The 15,236-nt window shown below is 37.8% G+C and overlaps 1 protein-coding gene across 3 annotated transcripts in view; it reads right to left on the bottom strand.

Moving 5' to 3' along the window:
• Window positions 1-15,236, bottom strand: part of CRACD (capping protein inhibiting regulator of actin dynamics) — a 147,417-nt gene that overhangs the window by 67,851 nt on the left and 64,330 nt on the right. For all 3 annotated transcript variants that reach the window (XM_064449479.1, XM_064449478.1, XM_064449480.1), the window contains exon 2: window positions 10,621-10,761. The gene's annotated coding sequence lies outside the window, so the exon portion shown is untranslated. The remainder of the gene's footprint in view (window positions 1-10,620; window positions 10,762-15,236) is intronic.

Here is a 15,236-nt window from a genome sequence, read left to right as displayed (position 1 = left end):
ACAGCAGCTGAGGAGCAGCATCACTCAGACAACAGGCATGAAGACAAGTGGTGGACAAGCCTACAATGAAGAGGTAGAAACCACTCTCCCTATAAGTTCCTAACATCAGCGTTATCTCAGTCACACCCGAACTGCCTGCCACCAGTGCCACAGCCTTTCTCTGTTTAAGCAGGGATGAAAATTGAAACACAAGCTTTTCTTACACATCAAAACATTAAATGAAAGAGGATTAAAAGATGAAGTGGCAAAATTAAACTCTGTGTGGTTGAAGTTTAAAGAGAAAAAGATTTTTTCAATTCACTTACATGAAAAGAAGTTTTAATAGTTGAAGAGTGTAATGCAGTAGACATTTAAAAGGTCCTAGTTATTCCCCCAACAACTCCAATTCATGCCAAATCCAACAAAAATTTAGGCACATAGGGTGTTTTGTTTTTACATTTTGTTCTGCAGAGAATAATTAAAGAATTCACATCACTGAATTGGCAGCAATGCCATCCATTGATGCCAACCTGAAACGTCTGCCTCCTCTCACCAGCTTAGCTGACTTCATATTTCATCTTGACCTATTTTGGATGTGACAGGAAATTGAGGCAGTGAGATTGGTAAAACCTTATGATACATACTTGTAGATACTGGAAGTTATTAATGCTACCATAGATTTGGCATGAGCACGAGACGTGGGAAACACACCTGGTCAGATTACTTACCTGCTAGTTAAAACCCCACAGATTACCACCTCACTCAAGTGCTTCAAGCTACATGCAGTCAGTGGAGAAAATTAAAGCTAGTAAGAGAAACCAACTTAAAAAAAAGTGTGACAGATAATGAACCAGGCAAAAACCACTTCACTGGAAGCCAGGGAGTTTCTGAAGGGTGATTACTGATGCAAAAGATGGGATACATTATTTAGATAAAACACATCTCATGGGAACTACCCCGAGTTAATAAAGAGAGCTTTCATGTAACGTAGTTGGACTCTTGACTGTTATTTGTCCCTGGAACACTGGAGGTCCAAATGGAAAAACTCTTGAATTAGCATAAGAAATTTAACAACCTATGGCATTTGCAATGGCATATGCAGTCATCCCCTTCTAATCTACTTCTTCAGACAAACTCTATTTGGAAACGACTGGCAAGGCTGCCTCGTGCTCACGGAGTGAACTTTGAGAAATAATTCTTCAGTTTCTTTGAGTGGACAGCTGCCCCATTTCCAGATAAACAGTCCCAACGGCAAGGTCTTTAGTGGCAGCAAAAACACAAAGGGTCGAAGGGAGCAGGGTGTCCCCAGGGATGTGCACCTCTGCCCTAGAGCGAGCGCTGATAGCAGAGTGCCTACCAGCGCTCCCCATGATGTGCTCTTCTGCAGGCAAAAAGGGAACGCCAGTTTATTGGAGTTTTCAGCACCCCTCTGAAGCCCTGACTTCGTGCAAGCAAAAACAAAACAATGATTTTTTTTTTTTTAATGTCTTTACCAGAATTCTCGGTTGGAAAGAAGCATCTCCTACATTAATCAACATCTTTGCACCAAAGTAAAACCTGGCAAGCATCGCTTCTTATCTTATTAAGCCATAAACATTGTTTAATCCTGCTCCATTATTGTCTTATATATGAGCAGCTAAATTTCTACCCGGTTGGCTCAACTAACCAACTTATGCTGCTGTGATTTTGACATTTCAAAAAAATTCTGTTACACAACCAGAGCAGAAATAAAAACACTCGAGCAGCTGAAAGAGTAGAGCTGAATAAGGAGTGCTACAAAACAGGAACAGATTTAGAAATAATGAGGTCACCTCACACCTCAACACAAATGAAGTTATTCTGTTCACTCAAATAACTTCACATTCTGTAGTAGTCACAGCACAAAATGCCACACCATTTTAAAGAGACAGAAGCATTTTCTCAATATTTTGGCCAATTAGAAAACATGAACATAGAACAATACCATCATGTATTACCCTTCCAGCTTTCTCCTGGCTTTACAGATGAAGAAAGAAATAAGGAGGAAGAAAAATACTCACTCCCTCCCCACCCCTTCCAAGTGACAGACACCTAATCTGAGCGTGTGGTTGCAGCTCCAGAGCACGGAGCAAATGTGGCATTTATGGTGCTTCAGAAGCATCTTGTGCCTGCCTGAGCACTCAGGTGCTGCTGTGGTGAAAGCATGAAAGACCTCCTTCTCAGCAGGTATTTTGGCTTTTCAGTCTTTCTTGTTCCAGGTACCTGCAGTCTCTTTATTTAGCAAGGGAGAGAGAGATATGGTATTAGCTTCCCACCAAACTGTCAGTGCCGCATGGTCTGTCAGTACCGGTGTTAGGAACGTCCTGGGAGTGCAGAGGAGGAAAGGACTGGTGGGAGGCAGGAAGGCAAGGAGGTAGCTGTTCAAGTGACCAAAGATGAATGAACAACCAATGAGCGGACAAGAAAGGAAAGCGAGGGATCAGCACAAGATTAAACCAGGCTGAATCTTCATTGGACTGGTAATATCTGTGCAGTCAAGAGCTGGGTTTGTTTTATTTGATTTTAAAAAGACCCCAGAGACCATGCTTTTCTGAAATGGAGAGAAGAGTGCAGCAGTCAATATCTAATAAAAGAAAGTTTGAGATGGCAAAATTGTTCAAAAAGCATGACTGCCTACTGAGCTAAAGCATGATATTGCTATCCCTAAAAGGGAGTCAGTATCTAAGCAGATACAGATTGGCATCACTGACTCATCCACCCTAGGTCTTTAAGGCAAACTGACGAGAATGAAGAGCTGACAGAACGAAAAGAAAGGGGAGGAAAATAAGGAGGCAGAGGGGATTTGAACAAGATTAGCTACATGAGAATCCTAAATAAAGATTAAAATCACCGCCTCATGGATTTGGGGATTTCTGAAGTCAAAGTCATGAAATTAGCAGAAAACTAGCAGTTGATGAGCTTATATGATGACTTTTCTGGGGGTAACTTTCAGCACTATTTTAACTCCTAAGAGCTATCATTGCACAGTTCTTCCAAGCTTCTTAAAACCATAAGGAGAAATTATGCCTGAAGGGGAAAAGTATCTAAAAATAGATACCCATGCCCATTCCATAATTAGCTCAACCATCTATTTTTATACAAAGTTTTTCTGCCCCCCCAAATTTTTCTACTATTTATATACCCTGCTGCCACCAACAGATTCAAGCACTCATTAAAAAGGTCAATAGCCTGGGGCCGTTCTGTTGTACTAATATGATAAACACTCTTGGTGTAATGATCTTGGATGATCTTGCTCACCTAACGTTTACCTAGCTGATATAGATTACAAAGCCTTTAAAGCCAGAGAAAGTAAGATGTCTTCAGCCTATTTAATAACACTTCAGCAGAAGTAAAATATACAGACAGTATTGTTTTCACCAATGATGTATGCAGCTAAGACACTGAAACCCCAACTGAGGATTTCAGTTTAATTTATCCTCAAGCAACTTCCTGAACTGGATCCTGAAAGAATTGTTTTCTTTATGATCTAGTTTTCCGTAATTCCTTTCCATCACTGGAGATTTCCTTATGGCAGCTTTCTTTTTTATAGTTTAACAGAGGAAATCCCATAAGTTTGGGAACAGAAATGATTATATTTTGAATCCTTAAAAACAATCGTATCTTTCAATACCAAACTTTGTTGATTTTTGCTAAAAGACTATGGAAAAATGAAAGGAGTAGGGTTGTTTAGGAGGCTCTAAGTGTTTTCTAGGACAAAATGTTGCCAGAGAAAGTTTAGATTCAGTACCAGCAGTTTCTCGGTAAGTATGTTGAACAACTGCACACAGATGTGACATGCAAGACCATTCACCTTGACAAGTTACTCAGAAATATAATGAAATGAACAGTCCTACATTTAAAAGACAAAAGACAAAATCAACTGAATAGAGTGTTGCTTCTTAGACCCAGTTTCTAGGACTCTTTCAAGGACTCTTTTATTCACGGAATACTAGAATTAAGCTGGATATCGCTACAGCTTGAAATAGTAGGAAAAAGAAAAGAAGAAAGGAAAGCAAAGGAAAAAACACTACATCAAATCCTGCTGTAAAAAAACTGTAACATAGACTACTTATACAAATACTTGGAATTTGCTAGCCCAGGTGATCAAATATGCTCTAGACCATGTAAGACAGACATTGGGAGACCTGTCTCTGGTAAGAAGGAACTGCAAGACCGGCCTGGTCAACTCTACAGTTTTCAGACACAGGCATAAGCAGTTTCTTTGCAGCAATTTGTGAGGAAGGAAGAGGCTTCCTCTTGTAAATAAAATGAAAATATGTTCTGTCTCTTTAATTTACAACCAAAAAAACCAGTTTATTTTTACAGTACCTGCATCATCAATACCCAGTACCTCAGACTGAATATTTTGGTTAGTGTCCCTTTCAGCGGCAGCCATGTTTTTGGGTGGGGTTTTTTGGTTTTGTGGTGTTTTTTTTGTTGTTGTTGTTGTTGTTTTTGAAATGTTACTGAAACAAGAAGTACAGCACAACACATTTATATAACCACTGAGATTTTGAAATCAAACACAAGTTTAAGATTCCCTTATTTTTAAATCACTGTTCTTGCACTAAAATGTGTTACATTTTAGGCTTCTTTGGAACTATGCAGTAGCAGTATTGTGAGGGTACAAGAATTGTTACATTAAGAAATTTTGAATATGTGAAAATTATAGCTGTGCTTCATAACAAAATGCAGCAGCACCACTAAGTCACACCTCCAATGGACTGCAGAGCCCTGTGATAAGAAAGTGCCATTGTGCAGAACGTTTTCCATCTTCCTGTCTGTATTCCTTCCTCCGATTATTAATGTATACAACTAATAATGTTATATATTTATATAATAAATATTTTAAATATTTGCAGTATTTCTATTTAACACAATAAACAGAGCTATACATGAACACTATATTAAACAGCATAACAAGCAGTATTATAGTATAAATCACTGTATTTGCTATCTGAAAGCTGTAGAAGTAAAAAAACCCCTTTTTACAGAAAATAATTTTCTTCAAATTTCTTTCGTTTCCTGTTTTCCATACTTTGTTTCACCAAGGAGTAAAAAAACTACATTGATGGGCTCTATAAAAGATACTTCTATGTGACATAAGCAGTAAAAAAGTATTATAATGGCACATTATATCTTGCAGATCTAACAAGATAGCCATTAACAGGTACAGCATTTGTTCTTCTGTGAAACATACAGGCAGATTAAAATAACAGCTTAAAAGGCCTTGAGGAGGTGTTTTTTTTAGTGAAACCTGCCTATGGGTTAAATAATTTCAGACTTTTCTTAATCTCCAGAACCATTCTTTCTGGGGGAAGAAGTCTTGGTTTTGGACAATAACATGTGTAATATGGAAAAAGAGTAAGATACAAAACAAGACTATATGACGTTGTTTTACCCTGAGTTATATCAACAAAAATTAGCAACCTCAGCAGGACCCTGCAGTGGAAAACATTAGCCAACATGACAGAAGAATTCACCTCCCCTTTCCACTTAATGATAAAGATGACGGAGCTGAAGAAGGACCTTGGCTTGAAGACACCTCTGCCTGCCGCCTGTTCAGGTCATCAGCGATCTCCAAGAAGTTCAGAGAGTGCAGTGAGACATGAAGTGAGAATAGCAAAGTACACACAGGCAGCTTTTTAGAAGCTGTGTAAGTCTCTGAGCTGCATTTCAGCTCAGATTCATTCAGATGGAGGGGAGAAAGGCCACAGGGAATTTTAAATCTTTGAATACAGAGCAGATAGTCAGTCCATTGCCAGTACTGAATTTAACATGCCGTATCATAATTAGATCTGATATCTACATGGGTGTCTTTTCCTTTTAGAATTTCCTGAAGAGCTTTACCTCTCTCCATCCCAATCAGCCACTAAAGCCCAGGGCTATAGTGATCTTCCAGCTCAAGGAAGTACTAAATCTTATTAAAATTAAGCAAGTGACTCTTTTTTCCTGAATTAGGGCTTCTAAGACTATTTAGCCGCTACTGGACACTTAAGGCAGGACATCACAAACGCCACTTTAGCAAAGTCAAATCAGGATTTATTTCATTTTTTGCCTGTCCCAAACCTACAAACCTGAATTCCTGAGTACTCTTAAGATCCAGATTTGAACTTTAAAACTCTAATGTAGGGGCAGCATTACAAAAGATAACTATAGGAAATCCTTTCATTGGCCCAGTTCTAGAGGAAGCATAAATCACCTTTTGCCCTCAGATAATTTTGCCTACAGTACTCTTCACTGATACTCTCTCAGAATTCAACACAGAAGAAATCAAAAGAATGTAACTTACAGATTAACTAAACCTGGACTAATTGCATACACTCCTGTCACCAGCAGGACCACAAAAATAAAAATCCAAACAGAAACTGATCTCAATTTTGCAGATATGGCTCCTGGCCTTGTGAAAAAATTGACTTGACATAAGAAATTTTGAACACATTGATAAAACTCAAAAACAAGTCAAGCTTCAGTTTGGGCACAATTTTGGGATATAAGCTCCTCCAAAATACCTCCAGAGAGCATGGAAATCTTGCTTGGACCTATTGAACCTAAGTAGGAACAAAAACTTCAATTCCAATTACATCCTGGTAGTTAAAATAAAGAAACATTTAATTAGAACCAAGCAATAGTACTGCACTAAAATCATTTCACAAAAATTAGCTCTGTCTTAGAAGCTGTTATATGCATTTTTCTAAAACTCTTACTCTATATTAAGTACAAAGACTCAAAACCATATAGGTATCTAGAGACTGAACATAAATACTGCTCTGATTTTAACATAGATGTACCATCCAGCTTATCCAAGGGAACTAAAAGCAGAAAAAAACTATTCTTGCAAAACTATCCAGACAAGTTTTTGTATACTGGGTAGCTTCCTGGGGGAACAGAGCAGATGTAAGTTAACTAGCAAAGTTAAATATAGAGAGGCTTAAGGAACATGAAAATTGTGACATGGCAGCTTGTTTTGTTCATTTGTTGTGTTATTTATTTTTGTCTTACCATTATTTCAAAGCAAGGTGGTCAAGAATAAGTCTATTCTGCACCATGACAGTATTACCTTTCAGAGGAAATTTCTGTACAGGAGCTTGTGCCATTCACTTCACTCTCTCCAGCTCTCTTGGAGATCCCAAAGCTGTCAGGGGTAGCTTCCATATTATAACAGATCTATCTACTGCCCTCCCACTTCCCTCACAGTAATAATTAAAAAAAAAACCCCAACCCTCTTAACTTCCAAAAGCTTACAGGTTGCCAACCTGGTAAATATTAGGCACGGATCTCAACTCTCAGAAAGAGAAGCCCTAAATACCTAGACTCAGAAGCTGGTAGCTTCCAATTCCCTGTATGTTGGCCACAGAGAGAAATACACACAACCAGGAGATTCTCCAAATGATATATGAAACAAGTATTCAGTATTTACAGCATAGTTTTCAGATCATCAAAATCTTTAGAATTTTTACTGTAATTATTGCCCTACGATGATCAGCAGACCGATTTAACCACACAAGTTTTCAGCTCCTGCTGCAAAGTTCTGTGTGGTTCTCCAGACAGTGTGGTTTTGTGAACTAATTAGTGAATTGCATATCAGAAAATGCTTTCCATGGAACTGTGAACATAATTTCAGATTGCTGCAACTCTCAGGTCATGTTCTTGGTTGGTCTTCTTCAGTCATGGAGGAGACAAAGTAGTTGGTTCTTTCTAAGTAGGACACACGTTGGGGAGGGCCACACAGTGGGCAGACGGGGCTATAGTAAGCATAGATGAGTTTTTTAGAGGAGTTTTCCACATGGTGCAGGCATGGAGCTACCCAGCTGAGCTCTACAGCTCACCACCCCAGGTCCCAGCCCTGCACGGCCAGAGGCACCAGGTGAACAAACCATGGATTAAATCAGCAGCTTTCTCTGGTGCGTGGGGTCACTCCTGCACTGGGCTAGAATGAGGACATTACATTGTTCTCCATGAAAGCAAGCTAAGGCTGAGTTGCAGAAGAGCATGAAATCAGAATCTGTTTACAGAGAAAGACTTCCTGTCTGGTTTTGTTATGTTAAATTTGAGAAGATAACCAATTCATTCACATTAATAATATGGAAAGGGCTCACAGATCAAGGGACTTTTCATGTTGAGGCTTATTCTAATTATCACTAAAATTCCTTGCAAATGTAACACACAAAAAAAAGAGTCTAGAAATCTAGAAAATTAATCAAGAACAAATGCTACAACATAATGTTGATGAAACCAAGGTCTCTGTCTTCTTGGCAGGACCTTGTCTTCATTAAAAAAAGGAAATTGATTATTTTCATAGCTAGTTATTGCACAGTGACTCATTTAATAAAATCCTTGTTGTTTGTACTTCCAAGAAAGTGACAGCAAAACCACAAGCAAATGTATCCATAATCATCAGTTGTTGGAAGAAAGAAATCTGAATCAGGTAAACATAAAGACCAAGAGAGGCAAAAGAAGGAGAACAAGAAATGAATGGAATAAAGGCAAAACAACAGCTTTGAATGATACAAATGAAATCAGAAACTTTAACAGAACATAAAAGAACAAAGGTTTTCCTTTCTTCCACTTTTTATGAAGAATGAAAAAAAAGTGTGCCTTAAAGGAAAACTAAAGGCTCTGGAGAAGCAGGACAGGGTCATCAATAAATATGAGTCTGAAGCTGTAAACATTTTAACCTAGAAAATGTGAAATTGCAGAATGAGCTAGAAAAAACTCTTTGTATTAGAAAAAATAAAATATTAGACTTCAGTAAACTTGTTCAAAAATTGACCAACATCATATTTACAAATGATTTATAACAAAGACAATTTTATGGATAAAGCAAATTCTCTTCTCATAGTACAAATTGTTTCCTATTAAAATTTTAGTCCTATTTTCTGCAGTAAAAAGCTGAATATTCTAACAACAGGATATGGGGGTGGGTTATGAAAGAACACTGGGCATACTGTCAGAAAAAAAACTAGCTTTGATTCTTTTAGAAGAAAAATTATATGCAAATTCTATATGGAAATGTATGTCTTGCATACTTTAGTTACGAAATCTGTATTAGCCGATCTGGAGATGATATTGTAACTGACCACTCTCATAGACTGCTCTTTGAATATTTGTATTTTAAGCCAATGGGTATTGTATTTTACTTGGAAAAGTATAAGATGTGCTATTTGAAAACTGCCATATTGCATGCAAAAGTGAAGTCTCTTAAAAGGAAACAGAAGATAGCTCAGAATCTGTAATCCTTACACACAAGTGGCATGGAAACATGAGGTTAGGGAGAGCGGGTAGGAAGCATGCTGCATTCATAGAGCACTTTCCATTGGTGGTGGCACACTTCATATCTTCCTGCTTTGAAAAAATAAGAACATATCCTACCCATAATATATTAAAAGACAACATCACACAGATTGGTATTTCAAGAACACCTGTCTACCTTCAGCTGAGGTGTAGCAGGTTTTTATGGTGGAAAACGTCCTCATGACTATGACTGTCTCAAGAAAACAGAACCTTTTTTCCTTAAGCCAACGTATTCCAGCTGATTATTTCAGAAGAGTTGTCAATGACATCTGCTTACCATTCATTCTCTTGCCATGTAACACAGCAGTCCAACATGCATTTTGGCAAGACAGTCACAAATAGGCAGGATTTTTAGTTAACTAATAGCCTTTGTTAATTTACAGGGTGATATTGGTTAGACAGGACAGATTTTCTAAACCACATAAATAATATTGAATAACAGAACCATACCATTTCTTGCAAAAGCAAAGACAGCATTTCTATATGAGATAGACAGTGAACTCAGTTTTATAGAAATGTAGTGTAGGGTAAGGAGTTTGCAGATGAAGTCATTGATGAACACATTGGCCCTGTGACCACATTCCAGAATGGCTGCTCTAGAAAGAAATTATTACCTATTACCATTTGCAAGTCTAACGTTCTTCCCAGGCCAAAAAAAAAAAAAAAGAGAAAAAGTAAAAAGAAAATCTGAATGGAAAAATTCCTCTGCTGCTGTGGTTCCACTTTCAGAGGAAACATGCACAGCACAGTGTGTTTTAACTGTTTTCAGCTTCTTCTAATACTTTTTAGAACTGGAGCGTCTAAGGAAGTAAGGTTGTAAATATTTTACAAATAACCAATCAATCCAAAGCCTGGCAGAAAGGAAAACAGTGCAAATATGTTCTGATAAAAGCCTAAATGGTGGACTATTACTTAGCACTAATTCCCAGTGGCAGCATTCTGCAAGCACACTATATATCTGTCTTGGCAAAATGAGAGTTGCTTGGTAGACCAGAGACTACATAAATCTTTACATGGCTAAAAATAACTTCAGTGATTGAAATGAAAGAAAATATTTGCTGTTGTGTGCAGTACTTGTTTTCTTTTTTTTTTTTTCCAGAATATACACAAAAGCTACACAAAAAAATAGTTCCAAGTACAGGAACACATGCATTACATTCTTCCTTTAACAAGAAAAAGCTCTTTTTTTTCTGTTTATAAGTTAGAACATGCAGGTTAAAATAAATATTTTAGTAGCCAACAATTTCACTTTTTCCTTCAACTTAATGAAAAGTTAAATGAAGATATAATTTACAGAGTTAAAGGATCAGCAGAAAAATATTTCCTTACCTTTTTTTAAGATGGGGTATGGTATCCTTTACTTTCACGCAGCCTTGTTCTCTCTCTGAACTGAGTATTTTTCTTTAATATAAGTGATCAGAAATCAGAATACGCTGCTAGGGACCAGTGGTTAGCATTCTCCCAGACCGCCTAGGCATAAGGGGAAAAGAAAGAATTTTAGTTCACCTTTTCTAGGCTAACCTAAAGAGTATTTTTATGCCTTCCTTCTTTTCAGGGGTGCTTGTAAGCTGAGCAATTCCTGCCTGCCACATCTCTTGTAAATGATTTGAGATGTTTGCAGTCTAAAAAAAAGAAAAAAAAAAAGATATTGTAACCTGAGAAATTTTCATTAGCTTCAGACATCCCTCTGAGACTTTCATACAAAATGGTTTTTCTTTACTCTTTCTAACTAGTGAAATAGCAACACTTTCTTATTTTTCCTTCCAAACAGCCACATCCTGCAGTTCTAAATCAATTATATCTCAAGAAAAATATGTCACTGTTTTTACTGTAGTTTTGGCTGAAATAAAAATGCAGTATTTGACTCCAGTTTCTCGAAAGGAAAAAATAACAGCTTCTAAAAATTAAAATGAAAGCTTATCAAAACTTTTATTTTCCTTCAACCAGAGTAAGTAAAAATGAATTTTAACTATTTTTTCTGGCAAAAGGCTTGAAATGCCTTCTTTAATTTGAAAAATGTTCTTATTACAAAAAATTCAAAATATAGTAATAGACTGCAAAGTAAGAAAAGTTTAACCACGTGAAAACAACTTATAAAATTACACAGAGCAATTGAATTAGTTTTTTAACTATTTTTTTTCTGGTGTCACTAGTTTTGTAGTTTTACATTGAAAAATTTGAAACTAATTTTGCCATTTTGAACAAAACCATGATGTAGAAGTTTCCCCAAAAGTTTTTTACTCTTATTAGGGATTATTATGCTTCATTTTGCATATTACTAAAAGTAAGTATCAGACAGGATGTTGTAGCAACTATCCTAGTCCCATACTCTAACAGTAATTAAATAGTATTTGCCATATTCCCCCATCCTTATGTGCTCAGACAGCTATAAATAAGAGTATTTTGTCCAAATAATGTAATTAGGCTATCAGCAAAAATCATGCTCCATTTGACAAGACAAGGATAAGTTAATGGATAAGTTGATTGGCAATCAAACAGAACAGGTTGAATGCATTATATTGCAGGGTTATTAGCCCTGATATTCAGCTCCTGCTGAGGTTCATGGGCTAAGAGTTGGTGTGCGCTCTCAGGCTGCCAGGACAGATAATCTAGATCAGCACTGATCCTAGCAAACACATCTGGAAGAAGGCAAAGTCCGTTTAAGCTGAGAAATGACAAATTAGCAGTCAGTTGACTCTGTACCACCCATAACATTCAGGATGTCTTCAAGGTGTGAATGAAACATGAAAAAGCAATATGAAAACGTCCAGAGCTTGTCAGGCCAAATTTTAAAAAGAAAAAGAAAGGTAATCCTAATGCCTATGACAAACTGTGAAGGCCTCGAACTACTGGTACTTGCGTGTAACTGGGATTTCCAGATATGAAAAATCTCATATACTAACAGCAACCGCAAATCTCATTTTCACACATAGGCTCAGCACTACCCTCTTGCTAATGGGCACAAGATGCAGAACTGATAATAGCATGTGCAGTGGTTTGAGCATTGAAAGTTTGAGGCCTGCAACAGGATATCAGCTCAATGTTGTTCTAGCAAAACAGGCACTTTTTCACCAGAAAGCACCCACGGTAATCAATTATCAGTGCAAAGTTCTCTCTTAGTTCATATCTGTAAATCCTGCATGCAACCAAAAGCCATTTCAAGCACACTCTCTCTGACAGTCCCTACCCTGCAGATGTCGTGTTGTTAACTGGCAGAGCAGAAAACATCTCTGTGGGACGTGCCTGCTAATTTCACATGTTTCCCTGCCCTTCCTGCACCTGACTGATTTATGCTAATGGTTGTGGCACAGCAGACACCGGGATTTCAATGCAGCCGCAATAAAGAGCCTGCTGTAACCGTGAGACTTCACATCTATCATCTCAAGGAGAGCAGTAAATCTACCTGTGGCTGCCATTATGGAGAGTCAGTTTTCATTCTGCTGGTTAAGGTTTTGAAGCATATGAGCAATGGACCAACCTCTGAATTAGTTTATTGTTCTTGAAAATCAAAATCTAAAGGTCTTTGAACTCCTGGGTATAATACAGACTTCCATTGTTCAAGCTGCAAGAAAAAAAACCTTAAAAGCAGAGTTAGTGTTGACTACCAAGCTCAAGAAACATAGAAGATACCCTGGCTGTAATAATCAAACAGAAAAGGTTGTCCTTCTATTTAATAACACCCTCTTTCTTCTCAGCGGAAGAAGTGGAGACAGGTGGATAGAGAAACATTTCAATGAAAAGGAAATTCCTGCAGACAGGCCAGCATGGAATATTTGAATCTTGAAAGATTGTTTCCGGAAAATATTCTATATCATCCCTTTTCAATGGAACCATAAAATTCAATGCAGTATTAGACATATATATTTCCAGTAGAGAAAGCTAAGCAGACGCATACTCTGCATACGCTTAGGAAAAATGACCGTATCCCACAGTAATAAACAGCAGACAGAAGCAATGACACCAGGCTCAGAGCCCATGAAAATCTGACCAGAATGGAAATCAGGAAAGAAAAAATTGCTTCAGTTTCTCAAGATTTTCTTGGAGTACAGAGAGCTCCATATTCTGCATTTTACCTTTCTACAATCTACACTTTACCTCAAGATGTAATAATAGCACAGAACTTTAGGACAGGAAAAAGCCATTATAAAAGCAGGTCGCTGAAAATACCTACTCTAATGCTAAAGTTACAAGTGGCAAAATGATCAACTGGTCTATTTTCAGCTTCTCAGACAATAGTTGTTCCTGTACATTGTCTGCATGGTTGTTATTTTGCCACACAAGACCAGTAGGCAATTAAGCATGGCAAGACATCAAATATCTGTCCGCTAAATGACCCTTCTATATCTTTTCCCCCTGTCTATTAAGTACCTGTTTTTCTAAGAGCATGTTTCAACTTCCCAGGATAGCTGAGTAACACTCCAAGAGGAAAATATTATGTTCAGTATCCCACAGGTAAATGTAAACAACCTTACTCATGGAATACTTTATTTCATACACAAAAAAAAGCTTCTGATTAAAAAAAAAAAAAAAAGTAATTCTCATCAAACAGAGAACGCCAGTATCAACAACTCCTGAAAAAAACAGCAGAGTGTAGAGATATCTTTCAGTTAAAATACTGAAAGCTGTGACTCAGGGTTTTGTATCATGAGCAGGAACATGATCCTTCTATGAATTGCATGGTTCCTTTAGAGTGTGGTATATCATTCTGACTTAAAAAACAGTGTTAGCACATTTTAAAAATGTGATTCTCAAATTGATTTTAATAACACCTATAACTTAAAGTATTTGGTACACACATAAAAATATATAGAATCTGAGTAAAAAGACTTTTTGTTTCCAGACTACTTACCTGACAAAAGCTTGCAACGAATTATTAGCCATGAAAAGTAGTACAATTCAGAAAAGCACTTCTGGCATTGCCAGGCTTGAGAAACAAATCAGTACTAAGACACAAGCTGTTTTACCAAAAAGTCATAGTACATTTTAATACCAAGGTTTAGTTTTTGAATTAAAAACAAACAGAAAAACCCTCAGGCACCCTCAGGTGGCCACTAATACATTCATTTCTCTGTACCAGAGAGAATGCATCATGGAGTGCCCACAACTGCTCAAAGCTAAGAATATAAACAAGCTCTGGAGATCTCATTAGATCATACTATCATTTTATCAAGGTGCCAAACTTCAGTTTGACTCCCTAGCCCCTTCGGGGCTGGGTCCTGCAGGGAGCACAATCCCCAGACATGCATGCGTACGTGCGCGCGTGCGCACACCCCCCACACAGCCCCCACCCCGCCATGGAATGGCAGGTTAAGTTCAATGCTGCTTCCTTCCCAAACTCAGAGGTTAGGACTGTTCAAGGGGAATGAATCCCCTCACTGCAATTATCAGGACTCACTAAGAGAAAAATAATATGCTAGCAGATATGATCTGACTTGCCCTTTCCTAGGTTTCTAAAAGTTACAAACTTTTTAATAAAATGTGTAAGAAAAGTATCAGAGAGAGTTTTATTTCAAAAGGGGCTACCGCCATATTAATAAGCATACCTCTTGAGAGATAAATAAGAAGCTAAACATTCAGAACTAGCAATTAAAAGCACTACAGGTAAAAGAAAATGTAAAAATCATGGTTAGTAAATAATATCTCAAAAAGGAGCGCTTGAATCCTGGGATAAGAAAAGCTTTGGCAACTTAATCCATAATCATTGACACGTATTGTGGCCTGGAACTCTAGGATATCACAAAATGTCATTTAGTTCATACAACCGCCTAGGTCTCTGAGGGAAGAAAAGCAGCAAAAACATTCAGCTCCCAGTTTTCAGTAGTGGTAGAGGTAGGAGCGGAGCTCTTGTGGGGGATGCTGGCAAGGCCTGGGCTCTGCCAGAGCAACCGCGACCATCCCCACGCCGGCAAAAGCAGCCTGGGGGGCGCGAGCCGCCAGGGGCGCTG

Source organism: Phalacrocorax carbo, chromosome 4 (assembly GCF_963921805.1).
Source record: "Phalacrocorax carbo chromosome 4, bPhaCar2.1, whole genome shotgun sequence".
NCBI classification, from domain to species: domain Eukaryota; kingdom Metazoa; phylum Chordata; class Aves; order Suliformes; family Phalacrocoracidae; genus Phalacrocorax; species Phalacrocorax carbo.
The sequence above is the reverse complement of the archived record's forward strand: the minus strand, read 5'-3'. Positions and strand labels throughout refer to the sequence as shown.